The sequence below is a fragment of the Bubalus bubalis genome, chromosome 9 (assembly GCF_019923935.1).
Source record: "Bubalus bubalis isolate 160015118507 breed Murrah chromosome 9, NDDB_SH_1, whole genome shotgun sequence".
NCBI classification, from domain to species: domain Eukaryota; kingdom Metazoa; phylum Chordata; class Mammalia; order Artiodactyla; family Bovidae; genus Bubalus; species Bubalus bubalis.
Window position 1 is genome coordinate 72,512,035 of NC_059165.1, and position 23,165 is coordinate 72,535,199.

The window sequence follows — 23,165 nt, forward strand, 5'->3', positions numbered from 1 at the left end:
CCAGCCCCGGCGGCACCTGGCTGGGCTGAGGCCTGTCCGACCGCCCCGCCAGCCCCGCTCGGGCCCGCGTCAGTCCCGGCCTCCATCTTAGGTTACAGCCCGGGTTCCCTATCCACTGGGCACCTGCCTTCAGCCCGCTCGGCTCGGGCTCGAGACCAAGGCAACCCCCCTCCTACCGCGGGGCTCACCTGGGGGCTTGGGCTGGGGTCTTCGAGGCCTCAAACCCCGAGCAGGCGCGGCCGCAGGTGAACCCCCTGCCGGGCCGCACCCCAAGCCCACATCACCACCACCACAGACCAAGCAGAGCAGGAAACAAAATGGAGGCAGCAGCTCGGGTCTGCCTCCCCGAGCCAAGCCTGTGCAGCCCCAGGGCTCCCTTCTGCCGCAGGCCCGACGCCCGCGAGGCCGGGGGCTGGCTCGTCCCAGGCACCAAAGGCAGCCGCCCTAGAGCAGCGCAGACAGGCCGGGGACTCAGCCTTGCGGTCCCCACAGCCCCTCACCCACCATCCCTTCCCTTCCCCCTCCCTCCATTCCTCTTCCTCCCCCTGCCCGGCCGTGCGGGGTGAGCGGCTCCCGGGAGCCGGGTCGGGTCGGGTTACCCGCCCGGGCACTGCCCGCCCAGCCTTGGCCTCCGTGGGAGGATGAAGCCAGGCGACCCCCGCGCTGAGCCCACCCCCCGCACCAGAGCCGGGCAGCAATCTGACAGCGCGCCCGCACCTCGGCCTGCCGCGGTGCGGCCCCCGCCCAGTGAGGCCGAGTCCTGAGCCCGGGCACCGCCGGGACGAAGCTCCCTCGTCACCCCCGGGCCCAGGGGTCCTCGCAGCCCCGGGCGGGGCTAGGGGAGCGCTGGGGGAGGGGTCCACTAATCCCTGCACCGCCTCCCGCGCCTAGTCCGAGTCTAGGCCTGGCACTGGGACTCGGGCCGGGGGCGCGGGCGGGCGTCAGTAGGTGTGTGCGCGCGGGGCAGTGGACGCGGGCTGGGGGCCCGGAGGGGCCGAGCCTCGCACCGCGGACGCTGCAGTTCTCTGCACCCAGGCAGATGGCCCTCTCGTGCCACCTCCGCCCCGCGCAGGCCGCCTGCTCCGCAGCCCTGCTCCCCGGGGAGCGCGCGCCTAGCCCCTGCGGGCCGGGCATCGGGACCCCAGCGGAACAGCGCTGGGAGGGCGGACCGCCGGGCTGGCCCCGCCAAGACTGCTCGCCTAATTCCTGGTCTGGGGCGCTCTGCCCTCGGGCGCCTGGCACCTCGAGGCCTGCACCCAGTACCCGGGGCCCCGCAGCACTGGCCTACTGCGTCCAATCACCAAAGACACCGCGAGGGCAGGTGGGGAAACCCAAATAACGACCCCGCGACGCCGACCTCCCCCAGGCCCTTCGCCTAGCCCGATCCAACTCTGACCCTCCCTCCCCCTCCCGGCTTGATCCCCGACAAAAAGCTCACCTGGGTACCTATTTGGTCCCTAGAGTGCTAAATTCATCCTCGATATTCAGAGAAAATCACTAACGACCGCCATAAAAAATTCCGCCTCCTCCAGAAAGCCTTCTGTGATTAGTGTTAACTCCATCTCAAAGCTGAGGGCGCCGCCCTCGAGAGCCACGTGACTACCATTCCTCCTAGGGCTTAGTAAATGTGCATAATTATTGCCTCAGTGGAGAGTTTACCCGCCATCCTTCTGTCTGTTAATAGCGAGCCCACCTGGGAGAAAGGCACTTTTGGCGTTGTCTTCCGCGGTATTGGCTTTGGCTTGCTGCTCCCTAAATTCCGTCCTTCAGCCTTCCCCAGCCTTCACCCCGAAACTGGCCCCAGTAGACTTGGAGCTCAGGATGCCCGTAGCTTCCTTCCCTCCAAGACCCACAGACCAGCCAAGGAGATAGACAACAGGTCCTTACCACACCTGAGTGCTGGGATGCATCCCTGCCAAGAAAGCAAGCAGGCTGTCTTGGAAGGAAGGTGTCCCCTGGAACCAGTGTGATGAGGGGAGCACTGTGACCTCAGGTGGCCTCCTGTTGAAGAGAATGAGGTATCCTGACTGTTCCCAAGTGCATAGGCAGGTTGGCAGTGAGTCGAAGAAGAGCTGGGTCTACACTCCAGGGTCCCGCCCTACAAGGACCCGCCCTTTGTTCTGCTAAGGAGTGACTCCTGCTAATCCTTTCTAGTCAATTCAATGGGGGAGCTCTGACTGACTCCTTCTTCCTTCTTGCATGCTAAATTGTTTTAGTCGTGTCCGATTTTATGTCACGGTATGGATTGTAACCTGCCTGGCTCCTGTGTCCATGGGATTCTCCAGGCAAGAATACTGGAGTGGGCTGCCCTCCTCCAGAGGATCTTCCCAACCCAAGGATCGAACCAGCGTCTCATGTCTCCTGCCTTTGCAGGCGGGTTCTTTACCACTAGCGCCACCTGGGACTCCCTCGCACCTAATCTTTTGAACTAGTCATTTCTGACTGACAGTTACCTCCTATCAACTGCCCCAATTCAGATTACTTGCAACCCTTTATTCTCCCATGACCATCCTGAGGGCCTGTGAGGTGCCTGCCACTCACGAATGGCCTTGAGCCACTCAGTTAAAAAGCCACAAGCCTCAGTTTCCTCACCTGTGGTTTCCAATGCACAGGGTGGCTCTGAGGCTCTTGCAAGGCAAAGGTGTTTGGAGCCTATACAGACTACAGACTTGATAAATGCTGAGATGTTTCATTGCTTCTTTCAGCAACCATTTTTTTGTATTCCAGGCAGTTTGCTAGATGCTGGGGAAACAAAGGATGAGATCCCTACCTTAGGAAGCCCCCAGCCTTAGGAAAAAACACTTAAATAAAGGTGCAAAGGTGTGAAAAGGGACAAGCACAATGCTTCCTCCAGAGCTGACCTCTAGACATCACTGACTTAAACAAACCTCTATCTCCAACTTCACAGGCCCCATGGAATAGGTCTAGTGTCTATGTGCTCAGTTATGCCCAACTCTTTGCAACCCCATGGACTGTAGCCCGCCAGGCTCCTCTGTCCATAGGTTATTTTCCGGGCAAGAATACTGGAGTAGGTTGCCAGTTCCTCCTCCAGGGGATCTTCCCGATCCAGAGTTCGAACCCAAGTCCCCTGTGCGTCTCCTGCATTGGAAGGTGGATTCTTTCCCACTGCCCCACACAGAATAGCATAGGAGCTAAAGGAGGACAGGCAGCTGGGGATGAACAGCTTACTGGTGATGGTTTTAGGGAAAAGACTGAATCCCAGAGAAAACCTCCTGGACTTTCCTGGAATGACTCAAGTGTCCCTTCCTGCCTCTCAGAATAGAATTTGGCTACAGAGGTCTCACCCACAGCAGCTTCCTTTGGTGACTCCCATTCAGAAGGCTAAGCACCTGTTGGGTGCCAGCATTTGGTTGAGGGGACCCACAGGACCCTATATTCTCAAAGGACACTGGCTCCCGAAGTAGGGGAAGAAAGGATAGGGCTGTGGCCTGCCCTCCTTCTCTCAGCACAAGGAACTGGGCCTGTGCCTCTCATCCTTAAGACAGAGATTAGAATCAGTAAATACTTGCTAAATCTATGCAGCATACTGGACACCATGCTGGGTACTTGACATGCATGAGTTCCTTTAAACCTTTAGCGGCCCTATGCAGAAATGAGGCCCGAAAGATTAAGCCCTTCTGCAAGGTCTCAGAGTCTTGTCAGTTCACGTCTTCTGCTCCTGGCAAACACACCGTCCAGGTACAGTAGGTGAGAAGACCCGGTACAGTGCCTTCATAAGGACTCTGGAATTTGAGTGGTGGGCAGAGTGAGATTACCTTAGCCTCAGTTTCCTCATCTGTAAATTACCGATACTGGTAACCTGCTGAAAGAGATACCTGTAGAGACATTCTGCCAGTGTACTCCTTTTTTCTTAGAACTGCCCTCCCCTTTCATTCATGAATTCAGCAGATATAGCTTCCCACGTGGTGCAAAGAATCTGCCTGCCAGTGCAGGAGAAACAGGTTTGATCCCTGGGTCAAGAAGACCCCCTGAAGTAGAAAATGGCAACACACTCCAGTATTCTTGTCTGGAAAATTCCCCTCAGAGGAGCCTGACAAGCTATAGTCCATGGGGTTGTAAGCTATGTAATTAGGAAAAGAAAAAAAAAAGGCTATGCATTGATTCAGCAGATACTCATTGTGTTCCCCCTCAGAGTCTTGTGGGAAAGGCAGAGAAGTAGTAACAAGGTAGAGAGCTGAACACTGAGAGAGAAGCCAGAGGTGCTGGGGGAGCTGAGGAGGGCTCAGAGACAGTCACAGAAGGCCTTCCATGGAAGTAACATTCACAGGCAACTTAGAAGGATATACAGGAATAACTTAGAAAGGAGGGGATAAATTAGAGATTCCAGCAGAAACCGGGCTTTGGAGGGACTGACCACAGTTCAGTGTTGTCAGAGGCTAGTGCAAGGCAGGAGCGGTAGGGGTGACGAGTGCAGTTAAGAGGCCTCAGACGAAGATGGGGAAAGCCACAGGGACCTGACAATTCAGGACTTTCTTTTTTAAGCTAAAGAATTCAGCTTCTAACTGGAAAGGCAGTAGGGAGCCATGGAAGGTTGAGAAGCAGATTAAGAATCTCATCTGTGCAGCTGAAAGCTCACTCTGCCAGCAGTGCCCAGAAGAGATGGATACCTCCTCTAGAAACAGCAGGACTTTGCCTTGGGGTATGCTAGGACTGTTTGGTTACAGTAACAGTTGTGGCTTCTCTTCTTTGCTGGCTACTCTGCAAGACACTTCTCATCTACTCCTGAGACGGGCACATCTTCCAGGGAGGAAGTGAGGAAGTGTGACTTATTCAGAGCTGAGCTCCCACCCCAACTCCCAGTTTAAGCTCTTCATCAATGCTGGACAAGAGCAGCATATGCTTTCTGATGAAATAGCCAGGCTTTGTAGGGAGGTTTGGAGGCCTGTGGTGATGAGTCCCAAACACTGCTGGTGAATACTACAACCACTCCTTGTGATGGGTCTAAGACTTTCTGTCCCACCAAGTGGTTTCTCCAGAACTGGATCAGGCTTCCACTTAAGATTGAGGAAGGTTTGGCATTTGGAGCCATACAGCCCTCCAGCAATTTCCTTCCTGCCCAAAATACCAGGTTTCTGTCAACTAACCTGACCCTGTAGCCCTAGCCCCAAGGATTCAAGTTTTCACCTTCAAGTGTTCTGTTTTTCAAATGTTCTCTTTGGAAAGCCCTGAGTCTAGTGGCCTCTAATCTCTGCCCTCCTGCCCTCCTCAATTTCCTGGCTGCCCAGTATATCACTGTGCCAGGACAGGCCACATCCCATCCATCCTGTGCTCAGGCCCACCCCTCTGCCTTTTCCCCTGTCATGCAAACTTGCTTCAGAGCCCAGTTTAGAAGATTTCTCCTCCTGGAAGCCTTCCCTGTTTCCTCCCTTGCAGGCAGTCATTTTTTCCCCCTGTATAAGCCCTTGCAGTAACTATTGGCTTTACATATCTAGTCCAAGCCAGTTGGTGAGCCCCCTATGACCGCCAGTGACCAAGCCCAGGACTATGAAGATCAGAGTAAGTGCTTGGGAAACATTTCCTAATGATCACCTCTTTTCTAAGTCTGTGTCTTCAAATGACAGAAGAATTATGGCTCGTGGCTCAGACAGTAAAGAATCGGCCAGCAACGTGGGAGACCTGGGTTTGATCAATGGGTTGGGAAGATCTCTGGAGGCAGGTATAGCAACCCACTCCAGTATTCTTGCCTGGAGAACCCCATAGACAGAGGAGCCTGGCGGGCTACAGTCCAGGGGGACATAACTGAGTGACTTTCACTTTCACATGAACCACCTGGTCATGTCAAACCATCCCTCAAAGGATTCAGGGATGTTTGGGGAACACTCAGGCCTCTGTGCCAGACGAGACTTTCAGAAAGTATGAGAGCCTATAGTATCTGGAGTGGGGCCACTTACCAGCAAATCTTTCCCTTTCCTGAGCCTCACAAATGAGGTCATTGGGCAGACTGAATATGTCAGTGTAGGCAGGACATGGTAGGAGGTCTCATGGGCTGCCCATGAGACACCTGCTTCAGATGCCACCAGGCTCCCCAGCCCAACAGGTCAGTTTTTGCTCCATTCCAAACCTCTCCTCTGAGCACTTGATTTTTCAGAGGCACCCTTAGTTTCCAGACAAGCACTTCTGAAGGTACTAATTGCCAGGGGAGAAAGGGGGATGTGGAAGAACGCAGGGCTCTGGGAAGGGGGGAGGGGGATGAAGTCAGAGGAAGGAGGAGGTCTGCAGCTAGTGGCCAGGACAGCACTGTACCTTCTGCCTGCCTAAGGGTCACCATTTTACACCCACCCACCCTTCATCTCCCTGCAAAAAGAGGATATTGTCCTATTTTACATATGAAAACAGAGGCTGAGAAAGAAGCAGTGTCTTGTTCTGGGAAGTGGTCGAAGGCTCAGAGTTTACACCCAGTAGTCACTTAATGGCTCAACAGTAAAGAATTCTCCTGTAATGCAGGAGCTGCAGGAGACACAATTTCGGTCCCGGGTTCAGGAAGATCCTGGAGAAGGAAAGGGCAACCCACTCCAGTGGTCTTGCCTGGAAAAAATTCCATGGACAGAGGAGCCTAGTAGGATAGGGTCACAAAGAGTTGGACACTACTGAGCAACACTCGCTCACTCATATTATATATGTGCTTTAAATACGTCATAAAGCCCTGGGGCTGTAGATTCAGCTCTATCAATTTATAGAAAATGTCTCTCGTGTGTCTAAAATGGCAAAACCGGGCCCCATCATCAAATGCCTCAGCCAACTGAGACTGACTTTAATATAAGAATATGGAGTGCTCTGTGAATTTGCGTATCATCCTTCCACTAAGGCCATGCTAATCTTCTCTGTAGCATTCCAATTTTAGTATACGTGCTGCTGAAGCAAGCACTCACACTGATTTTCCATCAGAAAAGATTTGACTCCATTCTCAATTAAAACCAGCATGTTAGAGTATGCGTCCCCATGACAACCATGCCCTTGCTGGGTTCTAATTCTAGGACTGACAGGCAAGGCTAAAGCCCTGCCCTGAGTTTACTGGATGAAGTAAGTCCTTAGGAAGCTCTGAGGGCTCTCCAGCACCCTCTCTTTGGAGTGCTTGGCCCACAGAGATTCATCTGGCTGGGATGTGGCTCATCTCTCATGAGCAGGAAGCCATCTGAAGGGACTGAAGAGAAGTGTTTTCTGAGGCAGATCAAGGAGTTCAAATGGAAGTTTAAGGTCTGGGAATTTGGACCCTTAACTCCAACTAAGCTCAGAAAAATCTGGAAAGTCTTCACATGCCCCAGGTGACAACCTTAGGCAAAAACCATGATTGGAAAAACAACTATGCTCCAAATAATCTGGAAAATCTTCACAGCCCTCAGGTAAAGACCTTAGGCCAAAATCATGGAAAACAGGTGGCCATGTAGGACAGGAGGATGTTGGAGAGCGGCTAGGAGGGAAGACTTTTTCTAAAGGCAGAAGGGACTCAGTCTTGTGTTAACTATTCCACCTCAGGGTCTATGTTCCTGTGTCTGGAAGATTCCATTCCCACCTCTGCCAGGACTCTTTCTCTGTATGAGTTCAAGAGTCTCTCTTCAGACAGGCTTCCCTGACTCCTCTCTCAACTTGAGGACTTCCAATTGACACCAGGTCACTCTGTTACATCTTCCTGTTGAGGTAACTTACAGCAATTACCATTCCCTGAAATTATCTGATTTTCCCCTACTTATTTATTTTCTTTTTATTGAGATATAATTCACATATCATACAATCTGCCCTTCTAAAATGTACAATCCAGGAATTCTCTAGTGGTCCAATGGTTAGGCCTCTGGTCTTCTACTGCAGGGGGCATAGGTTCAATCCCTGGTCAGGCAACTAAGATCCTGCAAGCCATGTGGTGCAGCCAAAAAATAGAAAAATATATAAAATAATCATAAGTAAATAAATAAGTAAAATGTGCAATCCAGTGATCTCTTTTTTTAAGTTAATTTTAAAAAATTGTTTTTGGCTGCACCTTGAAGTTTGTGGGATCTTAGTTCCCTGACCAGGAATCAAACTGGGTCCCCTGCAGTGGAAGCACAGAGTCCTAACCACTGGACTACCAGGGAATTCCCCAGTGGTTTCTAATACACTGGTAAAGTTGTGCAGCCGTCGCTACTATCTAATCCCAGAGCACTTTCATCACTTAAAGAGAAACTTTGTACTCTTCAGCAATCTGTCACACCTCCCTTCCCCTAGGCCCTAACAACCACTCATCTACTCTCTGCTGCTGCTAAGTCGCTTCAGTGGTGTTGGACTCTGTGTGACCCAATAGACGGCAGCCCACCAGGCTCCCCCGTCCCTGGGATTCTCCAGGCAAGAACACTGGAGTGGGTTGCCATTTCCTTCTCCAATGCATGAAAGTGAAAATTGAAAGTGAAGTCGCTCAGTCGTGTCCGACTCTTCTCGACCCCTTGGACTGCAGCCCACCAGGCTCCTCCGTCCATGGGCTTCTCCAGGCAAGAGGACTGGAGTGGGGTGCCATCGCCTTCTCCACATCTACTCTCTCTCTCTGTGGATTTGCCTGTTTTGGACATGTCATATAAATGGAATCAAACAGTACATGGTCTTTTATGTCTGGTTTCTTTCACTGAGCATGATGTATGCCAGACTCATCCATGTTGTGGTTTGTAGCAGTAGTACATTCCTTTTTATGGCTGAATAATACTCTATTATATACATATACCACATTTCATTTTTCAGTTGCTGTTTTATTTTTCAATGATGCTTTCACTTTGGGGCTATTATGGACAATGTTGCTGTGAACATTCATGTACAAAATTTTGCATGGACATGTGAATTCATTTATTTGTCATATATACTTAGGAGTGGAATTGTGGAATTGTTGATCATACGGTAACTCCATGTATAACCTTTTCAGGAATTATCAGGAACTCTTTGAAGAATGTTACCAAAGTGTCTGTACCATTTTACATTTCCACCAGCAATGTGTGAGGGTTCCAATTTCTCCACATGTTACCAATGTTTTTTATTATCTGCCTTTTTGAGTATAATTATCTTAGTGGGTACAAAATCGTATCCCTTTGTGGTTTTAGTGTGCATTTCCCGAACAACTAGTGATGTTAAGTTCGTTTTCTTGTGTTTGTTGACCATTTGTATATCTTCTTTCAAGACATGTCTAGATTCTTTGCATATTTTTTAATTGGGTAATATCTTTTTTTGTTGTTGAGTTATAAGGATCCTTTATGTATTCTGGATACAAGTCATTTTTGGTTATAAGATTTACAAATATTTTATCCCATTCTGTGACTTGTGTTTTCACTTTCTTGATAGTATCCTTTGAAATACAAAGGCTTTTAATTTTGATGAAGTCCAGTTTATCTGGTTTTTATGTCTTTCGTTGCTGTGTTTTTTGTAATATCTTAGAAACCATTGTTTAATCCCATGAAATAGTTTTAGCCCTTACATTTAGGACTTTTGAGTTAATTTACTATAGTGTGAGGTAGGGATCCAACTTCCTTCTTTTGCATGTGGATAACTAGTTGTTCCAACAGCATTTTTTTAAACAAACTGACTTTTCCTCTTCAATAATGGTCTTGACACCCTTGCTAAAAAATCAGGGACTTCCCTGGTGGTCCAGTGCTTAAGGGTCCATGTTTCCAATGCAAGGGGTGTGGGTTCAGTCCTTGGTTGGGGAACTAAGATCCCACATGCAGCACAGTGTGGCCAAAAAATTTAATTAATTAAAATTAATTAAATTAATTTCAACAAATTAATTAATTAAAAATAAATAAAGAAAAAATCAGTTGACCATAAAAGCATGGGTTTCTTCTTGAATTCTCAATCTATTCCATTGACCAATAGATCTTTTATAAAATTTATTTTTAGTTGGAGGAAAATTGCTTTACAATGTTGTATTGGTTTCTGCCATACAATAACTCGAATCATCCATACTTATACATATATTCCCTCCTTCCCCTCACCTTCTAGGTCATCACAGAGCACCAGGCTGGGCTCCCTGTGTATATATAGCAACTTCACACCAGCTGTCTATTTTACACAATAGTGTATACATATCAACGCTACTTTCTCCATTCGTTCTACCTTCTCCTTCCCCACTGTGTCCACAAGTCCCTTCTCTACATGTGCATCTCTGTTCCTTCCCTGCAAACAGGTCAATCAGTATCACTTTTCTAGATTCCATATTTATGTGTTAATATATGATATTTGTCTGACTTATTTCACTCTGTGTAACAGGCTCTATGTTCATCCACCTCACTATCACTGACTCAATAGATCTATCTTTATGCCAGTATACAAAGTCTTTTCTTTTTCTTTTTTTATAGAAAAGCATGTTATTTTAACTATAGCAGTGTGTACATGTCAATCTCAAACTCCCAATCTATCCCTCCTTCTCCTTCCCAGCCTTATAAATTATAGTCTAAATTGCCTGATTTCTTTTTTTTTTTTTTTTGGTCCCATACCTCCATCTTTCTCAGTGTCTACAATAGACATACCAAGAAGTTAGGACTCGTTCACAGCTGTGTTCCCAGTGCCTTGGTGCAGAGTAGATGCTTGACAGATAATTGTGGATTGAATGAGTAAATCAACTGAAACTTATTCAATGTCTTATTGAATGAATCACATTGAACAAGTACAGTGTTTTGGGAAGAAGTCAATTTGGGAGGGGAAAGTTGAGGGTACAATAATGATGATGACCTCACTGAGGTCAAGGAGGTGCAAGGTGTTTGAATGGGGCCATAGCGGGATGGGTGGCCCAGAGAGCAGATGCTGCTGCTGCTGCTAAGTCGCTTCAGTCGTGTCCGACTCTGTACGACCCCATAGATGGCAGCCCATCAGGCTCCCCCGTCCCTGGGATTCTCCAGCCAAGAACACTGGAGTGGGTTGCCATTTCCTTCTCCAATGCATGAAAGTGGAAAGTGAAAGTGAAGTCGCTCTGTCGTGTCTGACTCTTAGCGACCCCTCGGACGGCAGCCCACCAGGCTCCTCCGTCCATGGGATTTTCCAGGCAAGAGGACTGGAGTGGGGTGCCACTGCCGTCTCCGAGAGAGCAGATGAGAAACCCCTTAATATTTGAGACGTGCAGGGAAAGGCAAGGGGCCTCAGTTATGTTTTAAGTGGGAAGGGAAGGAAATTGAGAGAGGTCCCACCCAGTACCTCTGTGTTCTCCAGAGATAGGAAGTGAGAGGGAAGGGAGGGGCTTGCAGGCTCAAGGAAGCAGAGGACAGCTGAGTGACCTTGGGGCCAGAGCCCAGGCTTGGACCTAACAAGTGGGCACTCTCCACTCATGATTGGATCCCCTCCAGGGTTCTAGGGGGAAATGGTTACCAGATGAAAGGTCAAGGGGTGATGCGCTAGAGAGGATGCATGTGAAATCAAGGCCTTGGGGCCCAGGCTGGCTCAAGCAGGGGAGAAGCCATAGCACAGGGCCCCTGACCTCAGGCAACATTTCCTAAACCCTACATACCAGCCACCGCTGGACACACATTGGTTAGTGTGGAGCGTTACCTCCTGTGGGAGACTTCTCAAGGCTAAAGTGACCTGAGGCAGATCCCAGGCCAACATGGTTGGAGTAGGAGCAAAGGCAAGCCATGAAGCCAGTTTGAGAGTGGAAGTGAATGAAATGAACCCTGCCTCCCTCAGTGAGTTTGGCTGATCTCTGGACTTGCTGGCTACATATTTTCATCTGTAGATTTGTAATATTCTTAAATCTTTGGGAGATCTTAGAAGATTTTTTTCTTAATTCCTTATATTCTTAATTTTAAACTTATATAAGGAGCTCCTTTAGATTTACTCATAGTTTTAAAAACTCATATATCATTTTTGTGCATTTATAAACAGAAAAATAAAAGTACAATAAATTAATTATTTTTAAAACTTCTTTACATTTGAATGTAGACTCCTGAATCACTTTTTTTGGTTCAGAATTGTTGATGTTCATGTTAATTTGCTCAATTATCCTTCTTTGTGTTATCAGATCATTTGTGACATGGCCTTTCTTAAGGGTGCTCCATGGAACTTCCTTGGTGGTCTAGTGGTTAAGAATCTGCCTGACAATGCAGGGGACACAAGTTTGATCCCCGGTTCAGGAGGATCTCACATGCCTCAGGGCAACTAAGCCCGGGTGCCACAACTCTGAGCCCACACTCTAGAGCCAGGAGCCTCAACTACTGAAGCACGCATGCACTAGAGCCCGTGCTCCACAAGGATCTCACATGCCTCAGGGCAACTAAGCCCGGGTGCCACAACTCTGAGCCCACACTCTAGAGCCAGGAGCCTCAACTACTGAAGCACGCATGCACTAGAGCCCGTGCTCCACAACAAGAGAAGTCACCTCAATGAGAAGCCTGTGCACTGCAATAAGAGAGTAGCCTCCACTCGCAACTAGAGAAAGCCTGCATGCCGCAACAAAGACCCAGTGCAGCCAAAAAGAAATAAATGAATAAACAAATATTTAAAAAAATTAAAAAGGGCTCCATTATTGTCCCCAAGATACTTCAAACCATTGATACCCATTCTCTTATGTGGATACTTTTCCATTTGATGAAGCTCATAAATTAGGTTTTTCTCAATTAAATACCTCAGTTTAATAGAATGGATATTTTTTTTTTTAACAGCAAGGCCTTCAAACATGCTTTTAAGAATTAGATTTTTCTGTTTTTTAACAGTGTCTCAGATTGAATTTATAGCTTTCTAGTTACTTTTGTTCCAAGACTCAGTTCTTAGAAGATACTTTTGTATCTTTTTTTCTTTTCTTTTCAGAAGGTATTTTTGAAGGGTATAAAGGAAATGTAAAGGGGTCTGGTTGAGTGGCTGAAAGAGAGAGAGAACTTTAAGAAGTCATCAGGAGCAGACTATGAAGAGCTCTGAGGACTGGAATTTAATTCCACTGGCATGGGGAGTGCCACAATCAGATACAACATTGAAAAACATGAATTTGGGACAATGTGGAAGATGAGTGTGAAGGCAGAGATACCTGGGAAGATGCTGGGACCATGAGTCAAAAGGTAGCTGTAATCTTTACCAGAGCAATGGCAGGGAAATGGGGATAAAGGATGGACTAAATCTGGGGGATGTTATATAGAGCATGATCACTATAGTTAATAATACTGTTTTGCACATTTGAAAGTTGCTGAGAGAATAGATTTTAAAATCCTCATCCAAGAAAAAAATTTTTTATAATTGTACATGGTGACGGATATTAACTAGGCTGATGTAGTGATCATTTCATAACATATACAAATATTGAGTTATTACATTGTATACTTGAAACTAACACATGTTATGTATCAGGTATGCTGCTGCTGCTAAGTCGCTTCAGTCGTGTCCGACTCTGTGCGACCCCATGGACTGCAGCCTACCAGGCTTTTCCGTCCATGGGATTCTCCAGGCAAGAACACTGGAGTGGGTTGCCATTTCCTTCTCCAATGCATGAAAGTGGACAGTGAAAGTGAAGTCGCTCAGTCATGTCCGACTCTTTGCGACCCCATGAATCGCAGCATGCCAGGCCTCCCTGTCCATCACCAACTCCCGGAGTTCACTGAGACTCACGTCCATCGAGTCAGTGATGCCATCCAGCCATCTCATCCTCTGTTGTCCCCTTCTCCTCTTGCCCCCAATCCCTCCCAGCATCAGAGTCTTTTCCATTGAGTCAACTCTTCACATGAGGTGGCCAAAGTACTGGAGTTGCAGCTTTAGCATCATTCCTTCCAAAGAAATCCCAGGGCTGATCTCCTTCAGAATGGACTCGTTGGATCTCCTTGCAGTCCAAGGGACTCTCAAGAGTCATCTCCAACACCACAGTTCAAAAGCATCAACTCTTCGGCGCTCAGCCTTCTTCACAGTCCAACTCTCACATCCATACATGACCACAGGAAAAACCATAGCCTTGACTAGATGGACCTTTGTTGGCAAAGTAATGTCTCTGCTTTTCAATATGCTATCTAGGTTGGTCATAACTTTCCTTCCAAGGAGTAAGTGTCTTTTAATTTCATGACTGCAGTCACCATCTGCAGTGATTTTGGAGCCCAGAAAAATAAAGTCTGACACTGTTTCCACTGTTTCCCCATCTATTTCCCATGAAGTGATGGGACTGGATGCCATGATCTTCGTTTTCTGAATGCTGAGCTTTAAGCCAACTTTTTCACTCTCCATTTTCACTTTCATCAAGAGGCTTTTTAGTTCCTCTTCACTTTCTGCCATAAGGGTGGTGTCATCTGCATATCTGAGGTTATTGATATTTCTCCCGGCAATCTTGATTCCAGCTTGTGTTTCTTCCAGTCCAGCGTTTCTCATGATGTACTCTGCGTATAAGTTAAATAAGCAGGGTGACAATATACAGCCTTGACGTACTCCTTTCCCGATTTGGAACCAGTCTGTTGTTCCATGTCCAGTTCTAACTGTTGCTTCCTGACCTGCATACAAATTTCTCAAGAGGCAGGTCAGGGGGTCTGATATTCCCATCTCTTTCAGAATTTCCCACAGTTTATTGTGATCCACAGAGTCAAAGGCTTTGGCGTAGTCAATAAAGCAGAAATAGATGTTTTTCTGGAACTCTCTTGCTTTTTCCATGATCCAGCGGATGTTGGCAATTTGATCTCTGGTTCCTCTGCCTTTTCTAAAACCAGCTTGAACATCAGGAAGTTCACGGTTCACATATTGCTGAAGCCTCGCTTGGAGAATTTTGAGCATTACTTTACTAGCGTGTGAGATGAGTGCAATTGTGTGGTTCCCTAACATCTAACGTTCTTTCCATATTCAAATTTCTGCCAAATGTTTCTGATAGATGGTTTTTCTGAATTAATCGAATCAAATTTCATATACTGCATTTGTCCTCATAGCTCTTAAGTTTCTTACAACCTTGAATGCTCCACCTCCTGTTTTTCTGAAATATTGACTTTTGCAGGGACTGGGCTAGTTATCTGGCCCCATGTTCTGCATTCAGCTGATGCTTCTTCATTACCTGTTCATATGCCCCCTGTATTTCCTGTAAACTGGATATAAGGGCAGAGGCTTGATTACACTTGGATTAATGTTTTTACAAGAATGCTTTGAAGTAAGGCAGGTGTTGATGTTCAGGCATGTTAGGTTTGGAGAGCCTGAAGGACATCAGGAGCACATGTCATGCTAGTGGCTAGAAATACATTTGGTTTGAAGACCTAGAGGAAGAACCAGGTGAGAGAGAATATCTCAAGAGTCATCATAGAGGAGGTGGGACCAAAAGCCTTTGCTAGGGTCAGGACAGGTGGTGAGAAAACCCAGAGAGTATGAGAAGACTGCCAGGGAGTTTCCAGAGAAGTCAGTGATAAGACAAGACCGATGAAATGAACAACTGAGGCTCAATGATCAACAGGAGCCCTGCCCTACTCCCCTGAATTCTGGGCCCCTTGCCTGGAGAGTCAGTTGATGTGTCTAGAGTTCATAATAAGCCCCAGGGAGACACGCAGAGGCTTTAAATAATGAGGCATCTCAGGGTTTACATAGTGGGAGGATAAGAGGATGCAGTTGACTTCAGGCCTACCTAATTAGTCATATTAATGAGCCTAAGACAATTATGAGACCAGAAAGGAGGAGCTGGGGTGGGGAGGGGTGGGCAAGGTGGTGACATGTCTAGTCCTGCCCAGGGAGGGGACCCTGGGGGACAGCCAGGGGACTTAAGGCTATGATAGGCCCTGGATCTCCAATCCTGGCAGGGACTGATGCTAAACCATAGTAGAAGAAAGATCGCTGCTGCCTTCTGCATCCCAGGTCTGTGGCAACAAAAGGGTCAGAAATCCTGCGGAGGGACTTCCCTGGTGGTCTAGTGGTTAAGACTCCGTGTTTCCAATGCGAGGGGTGAAAGTTCAATCCCTGGTTGGGGAACTAAGATCCCACAAGCCTCACAGTGTGCCCCCCCCCCAAAAAAATGCCCTTGGAACGCCTAGTTATATGCTTCTGCCACGCTGACACCAGCTCCTCCCTGTGGCCTAGACATCTTAAAGATGTGGACCTGCCTGCAAGTCCAGGCTCGTCATCTACCTTGTTCCCCTCCCTCTCCGCCCTTCAGCTACACTGGCCTCCTTTGGTTTGTAGCTGCAGAAGACTTTGCCGTGTTAGCCCAGCCCTCTCCATAGTTTTGTACTGTGTGCCAACTTCCTGTGCTGGTGCCTGAGAGGTAGCACACAGTGCAGTTATGGGTGTAGACTCAGACCCAAAAGACCTTGTTTGAACCCCCAACTCTACCACTTAATAGCTGTGTGATCTCAGGCAAGTTACAGAACTTCTCTGTGCCTGTGTGTCCTGTCAGGTGGGGCTGTGGACAGCTAATATGAGCTTCACATAGTATCTAGCAGCTGGTTAGTCCTGCAGTTGTTACAGTCATGATTATTGTTCTCATGAGGCTCAGAGAGGTCAAGATCTGCTTGAGCTCACGCAGCTGGTACCTGGTAGTCTTCTAAGACTTTTTTTCCCCTAGTACATTAATGTTGCATTATAAATAGCCCCACCTAACTGCTGAGATTCTCCGTGCTATAAATTCCTTGATTTTGTATACTCTATCCTGCTACTGTTTATGTAAGTTAAATTTACCCTTGTCAGACCAAGTGAAGGGACCATGGAGTTGGAAGACTAAAAAGGTATACAGGCACATTCCCGTGGACAGTTTCCATTCTAATAAGAGAACAGGAATAAAAAATAGCTTAACACAAGACCCTGTATAATGAGGATTGTGAATTCCTGATAGGTAGAAATATAGACAATAGTAAAAAATGTATATAATCAATGTTTTGGAGAGCTCACCATGTACCAGGCTCTGGGCTTTACAATCCTCACAAAAACACCAGAGTATGTATTAGGAGTCCCGTTTTACAGATGAAGCTCAACAATGTTAAATAGTTGCCATCGGTCACACGATGACTGGAACTTAGGTCTGTCTTCCTCCAAATCACCACTTTGAACCAGTCAAGGCAGAGGAACAAGGATGAACACACCTCGGCTGAGTCACAGAAGCTGGCAAGAGAGGAAATTTAGCAAAAGGGTTTGGGGGTTGTAGTAGCCGGATAGGCAGGAATCCGGCGGGGTTGGGGGAGGCCGGGCCTCCTCTTGAGTTCCTTAGGGGTTGAGAACTGTTCTAACCTCGCTGTCCGTATAGCCGCCGGGCCTCACAGCTGCTCAGCCTTGCACCAGGGGCCACACATGGGGCCCCAGTCCTTGTGAGAGAGCCTCTGATTGGCCGGCTCGGTCAGGTGGCTCCCGTGGGCCAATCAGCAGCGGCCAGACCGTGGGCCGCGCGATCCGCTCTGCCCTCTGGAGCAGAGGGTGGTGTAGCCTGGGGAAAGGTGATCTTACGCAGTGGGGCGCGCTCGGAAAGGGCCGGCAGTATCTAGTAATGTCCGGCATGCCGCAAATCCAGCCAGGGATTGCGCCCTGCTCCGTCGTTTTGAGATAGAAAAGAGGACTGGGCTGGACTGGCCTTCCTCTTGGGCTCTGGGTCCCGCCCTAATGCTTCCGCCCTCTTTTGTGCATCTTTCTCCTTTTGCTCCCCTGGAGCTCCAAGCCTTCCTGTCTTTCTCGCTCTTTCTCGGCAGCCCGCAAGCCATGTAGTCTTTCCTCCTGGTAAGAGAAAGATCTCCTTGCGTCTACAGCGAGGCTCTCTCTCTTTTCTCCCCCGCTGATTCTGGCCTCCCTTTCTCATCCCACTTTAGTCTGGCTTCAGGTCACCAGCAGTCCTGCTCTGGCTAGAACCGGTGGTATTTCATAATCTTTGCTGCTCCGCTTTGCAACATTTGACTCTCTTGACCCCTGGGAACTAACAAGGTTTCCAGAGGCTCCCGCTCTAGTCTGGTCCCTTCCTACCTCTTTATCAAGCCCTTCTCTGCACCATCCTGTCATGGGTATGCCTCCCTTTTTTCCCGTTTGGCAAACAGAGGTTCACCTTGCTGATTGTTTACCCAGATTTCCTGAGGAATCCCGTCTGGTCACTGGCATGTCCTAAATGCCAGTAATTTCTGAGCCTCAATCTCTAGCTTAGATTTGTCCCAGAGTTCCAGACTTCATACCTGCATGTCTCACGGGTACCTAAGGCTGAAAGTAGGTGTTTTAGTCAATAAATATTCTTTAAGCTGAGGGCTCATTTACAGTATGAATATTTTAGAACGTATCTCTACATGTAAAGCTTCCCTGGTGGCTCAGACGGTAAAGAGTCTGCCTGCCATCTGGGAGACCTGGGTTGATCCCTAGGTCGGGAAGATCCCCTGGAGAAGGAAATAGCAACCCACTCCAGTATTCTTGCCTGGGGAATCCCATGGACAGAGGAGCCTGGCAGGCTACAGTCCACAGGGTCATAAACAGTAGGGCAGGACTGAGCGACTTCATTTTCTTTCTTGCTTTACATATAAAATGAATATATAAGTGTTCATTGCTGTGTGGCAAAAGCTTGGAAGTACTGTGTCACCTGTGACCAGCCAGCAGTGGGTGCTTCATTACTGTGTCCTGAATTAATGTAGAAATGAATGTTGGTTGGCATAATGCCTGGCACAGAGAAGGTGCTCAAAATTAGTTACCTCATCCTTCAGCCCAGCTTCTCTCTACCCCAGGGATGGGAACTGTCCCATCACTTCAGCTTCAATGCAAAAGCTGCATAAGGGAGGTAAACAAGAGAGAAAAAGCAGAAGTGAAAGCCCTTCTTGTCCTGTATAATATTCTACTCCCTGTCTAATCTGTCTGCTCCCCAAAGGTAGCACTGCCCAGTGATGGGACAGAAGAGACAGCCAGAAGCTGTCATCCCAGGACAGGAAGCTGCTGCAGGCAGACTGGGAGACAGACAGACCAGGGCTCAAATCCTGGTTGGATTATTTTATGGGTCCTCCTGGACTTCTGTGAGCCCACGTTTCCACCTGTAAGTTAGAGATATAAAGAGACTCTACGTCATACAGGTTTGTAAGGATTCTCCCTAGAGCCTTTGAGGAAGCTGACAAGTATTGGTACTTGGCTATTGTTTTGGCTGAAAGACAGGTAAAGAGGATTTTCCTGGTGGCACGCTATCGCCACCGTGTGTCAAGATGGGAAATTACATAAGGGAGGTTCTTTGGCCTGAAAAGGGCTACCTAGACTTGGGTTTTATTTTCTTTTAAAATATTTATTTATTTGTTTAGCTGTACTGGGTCTTCATTGCTGCCCCTTGGCTTTCTCTAGTTGCAGTGAGTGGGGGCTACTCTCTAGTCATAGTGCATGAGCTTCTCACTGTGGTGATTTCTTCTGTTGTGGGGCATGGACTCCAGGGTGCATGGGCTCAGCAGTTGAGGCACAGGGGCTTAGTTGCCTTGCAGCATGTGGGATCTTCCAAGTCCAGGGTTCGAACTGGTGTCCCCTGCATTACCAGGTGGATTCTTAACCACTGAACCACCAGGGAAGCCCCAGACTTGGGTTTTCTGAAACCTGAGAACTTGGCTCCTTGCTGCCAGTGCTCTGCTGTCTAGGCTCCCTCTGGCCTCCAGTGTCAGTGCCGTCAGCTGTGGAGGAGAAATCATTCCTCCCCTGGGTGCAGGGCTCTGGTTGTGCCTTCTCCAACTATAGAACTTTCAGTGGTTCCTCACCGTGTCATTCAAGCCTTTTCAGAGCTAGTATCCTTGACACCTGCTGTGTGCTTGAATCCTAGGGCCACCTAGCTCCAGACCTGCCTCAAGATGCTCGCTGTTTTCTCCTTCCTTCCCATCCCTCCTGAGCTCACTTTGTCTTCCTCATAATTCACAACACCGAAGTACATTTTCCCAATGAACATGTTAAGTTCCTGGGACAGTGTTCACGTGAACAGCAACCATTTATTGATCACCTACTATGTGTCTGGTGCTGTGTTGGGCTCCTTATGGGCATTTAGTGCATATACTCTTCACAAATCCTGCAGGGCAGGTTGCTACCATTGCCCCTATTTTGTAGACAAGGATACTGAGACAGAGAAAGGTAAAGTGACCCACCCAAAGTTGCATTGCCATCAGGGGACAGAAGCCTGCTTACAACTTCTGTGACACCTGGTGTGGTGGAGGAGGCAGGCAGACCTCAGTTCAAATTCTATCTCTGTTGCTCACTACTGACTTCCCAACTTTGAGCCCAAGTAGCCTGTCTTCCTCTAAAATGAGATGTCAGCTCCCGCAAGGCAAAGGCGCTGACTCCATGGGGCAGGTAGTGTCTGGGGACATGACACCAGGGCTGAGAAGTGGGGAGGGTATCACAGTTGGCAGTCAGAGCTGGTATGGAACACACTGAGGTAAGTCAAGGTTCTGTCAAGGAAGCTGCAGTCAATGACTGGGAGCCCCGGCTCAGGACCCAGCCCTCAGAAAGTAGGGGTTCAGGTGTCCAGGCTCCCATCAACTCTCACCTGTGCAACCCCTGGGACCTGTTCTGCCCACACCCACTCTAGCTTCTCCAGTGCCTTTCCCACTTGGCAGCCTTGTGTTGGCCTTTCCAAACACACTGCTGATCATGTCCTTTGCTACTGAAAAGCTTGACTTTTCACTGCATGCTGGGGTCTCAGCCCCTCACTGGAGCCTGTGATTCTATGGATTAGTTGCTGTAGCCCTGTCCACTCTGTCACATTCTCTGGTCTCTGGCTCTTCCCAGCTCCTTGAAGCCACCTTTGACCTTTGTACATGCTGTTCCCATGGACTGACACACTCTTTCCTCTTCTCTTCGCCTAATTGATATGGTGGTGCTAGAAGGGGTTGGGGGTGGGGAAGGGAGTGGAGAATTTTTGTTTATATTTTAAAACTATGAAGCTTCTTGAGAATTTAAAAAAAAATATTGTTCTATTTATTTTTGGCTGTGCTAGGGCTTCATTTCTGTGGGGGCTTTTCTCTAGTTGCCACAAATGAGGGCTTAGTTTCTAGTTTCCGTGTGTGGGCTTCTCATTGCAGTGGTTTCTCTCATTGGAGCACAGGCTCTGGGGTGCGTGGGCTTCGGTAGTTGTGGTTCCTGGGCTCTAGAGCACAGGCTCAGTAGTTGTGGCACACAGGGGGCTTAGTTGCTCCAAGGCATGTGGGATCCTCCCAGATCAGGGATCGAACTCGCGTCTCCTGCATTGGCAGGAGGATTCTTTACCACTGAGCCACCAGGGAAGCCCTGGAATGGAGAATTTGGAACCTGCAAGAGTGTTTGGGAAAACTGGTTGGAGGGGAAGATAAAACTGGTTCCAGGAAGAGAGAACAACCTGTGCAAAGGGATGGAGGTGCACGTGTGGCAGGGTGGGGTGGGGGACAGGCAGGGATGGAGACTAATAGGAATGAGGCATCCCTGAGGCCAGGGCCAAATCCATAGTTGCTATGCCAAACAGCTTGGCCCCAGTCCTGAGGGCAGTGGGAGGGTTTTTATCAGGGGCAGCTACAGTGGTTCCCTTGGGTAGGGTGGAGAGGGCATGTCAACACCTCACTGACAAATGGAGTACCCAGGCCTGAACAGTCCTCCAAGAATGACCGGATCATCACCAACATGAAAGCTCTATGGATATGGCCCAAGGCCCCATCCCCACCTGACATGAGGCTGAAGCAGGATGCTACACTACTTGCGGCCTCCAGGAGGTGGCACCATCACCCCAGCGTATCCCCTCTACTCCGCTCCCTGCGCTGGAGGCCCCTCCCAGGGTGTAATTATAGGACTAAAACCCAGAGAGGAAAGGAGGCCATGGGCCCAAGGGGTGGTTGGGATGCAAGGCACAGGACAAGGGGAGTTGGGCTGTACTGGCTCCCTTTTGATTTTTTTCAGGGTCAAGCGCAGTATGTCAGTCTGACTCAAATGTTTTTTTTTTTTAATATTTATTTGACTGTGCTGGTTCTTAGTTGCAGCATGCAGGATATTCAATCTTAGTTGTGGCATGTGGGATGTAGTTCCCTGACCAGGGACTGAACCCAGCCCCCCTGCATTGGGAGCATGGAGTCTTAGTCACTGGACCACCAGGGAAGTCCCTAGATTTTCATTCACCATTGTGTTCCCCGCCCTCCTCCATGCAGCCCCTCCTCAGGCCCCTGAAACAGTCACAAGGACCCCACCTGTTCACCCAGTTCTTAGCCATTGCCAAGAACCACCTTTGTTTCCTTCCGACCTGCATTAACAAGCCCTCTCATTCTAAAGACATCCTTTGATTTCCACTTCTGTCCATCGCCTGGCTACCATAGGCGCCTGCAATGGGGCTATGAAGGATGGTGTTGGTCCCTGGTGAGAAGATGGGAGGGTAACTGGATGGTCCCTCCTTAGATGCATTAACGCTCATTGCTTCCATCACCCTGGGAGACTCCATGTGTCCTTTGGGGGTGCTGTCCCAGTTTCCAGCTCTACTCAGACACTGTAGCGGCCCCTCACCCATCTCCCCACCTCTGTATTAGCAGCCCCGCACTCTCTGATCTCTTCATTCCTCTGGGAGTGATATCCGAGGCCTTCAAAGCCCTCTATGGTGTGGCCTCACCTGGGACCATGCACTCCCTCATTCTGTATGTGCCCTCTCTACTGGAGCAGCTCGGATTCTCCCCACTCCTGCCTGCCTCCGGACTACTGTGAGACTGTTCCCTCTGCCTGGAATGCTTTTCCTCCCACTCATCACAAGACTAAGCGCTGTCCTCCTTCTACCAAATATCACTTCCTCGTGGAGCTCTTCCCTGCGTCGGATCAGGATCAGTCCCCAGTGTAGACACTCACAGCTGCAGTCAATTGACCTTCAGAGTCTGTGTTAATTATAGTCAGTGTTTCCCTGGGTGTTCATTTAATGGCTGTCCTCTCCTCTAGATTTCCAGCTCTTTAGGGTAGGGTATAACCACCGACTAGAATGGCACCTGGTATACAGTAGGTGCTCAGTAAACATTTGTTGATTTACTGTGCCTTCCTGTCCTCGTCTGTCCGATTTCTTCTTCAGCTTGGGCCCCCACGTCACCTCCTCCGGAAAGCATCACTGAACCCTGCCCGGGGTGCACACAGCTCCTGGGCTTTATTCCTTTGTTTGGTTTTCAGTTCCCTTTGAGCCTCATTCTCCTCTTATCAGCCTGTGCCCCGGGCGTCAGTGCTAATGGCTTTGTGTGTGTACTTATAACATGTGTGTTCTCTGTGTCGTCATCATTTCTTTGTGCAAATGGCTTTATGCTTTAGAGCCCATTTCATTTCTTACCCTTTCTACTCAGCACTAGGCTTCTGAGGTCCTTCCACATGGCTGT

The 23,165-nt window shown here is 48.7% G+C and overlaps 1 protein-coding gene and 1 non-coding gene across 9 annotated transcripts in view; both read right to left on the bottom strand.

Annotated features, from left to right (window-relative positions):
- The window catches only part of NSD1 (nuclear receptor binding SET domain protein 1), a 154,026-nt gene extending 152,026 nt beyond the window's left edge, over positions 1-2,000 (bottom strand). For 2 of the 8 annotated variants that reach the window (XM_025292951.2, XM_025292946.2), the window contains exon 1: positions 189-317. The gene's annotated coding sequence lies outside the window, so the exon portion shown is untranslated. Of the gene's footprint in view, positions 1-188; positions 318-717; positions 840-1,438; positions 1,542-1,887 lie in introns of those variants that run through there. The other 6 variants (XM_044947771.1, XM_044947773.1, XM_044947770.1 and 3 more) reach the window with 6 other exon arrangements.
- A 4,779-nt stretch (positions 2,001-6,779) lies between these two features.
- On the bottom strand, positions 6,780-6,886 carry LOC112587141. The gene has a single exon (XR_003111675.2). It is a non-coding gene; the product is annotated as a U6 spliceosomal RNA (small nuclear RNA).
- Between the last annotated feature and the right edge of the window lie 16,279 nt (positions 6,887-23,165).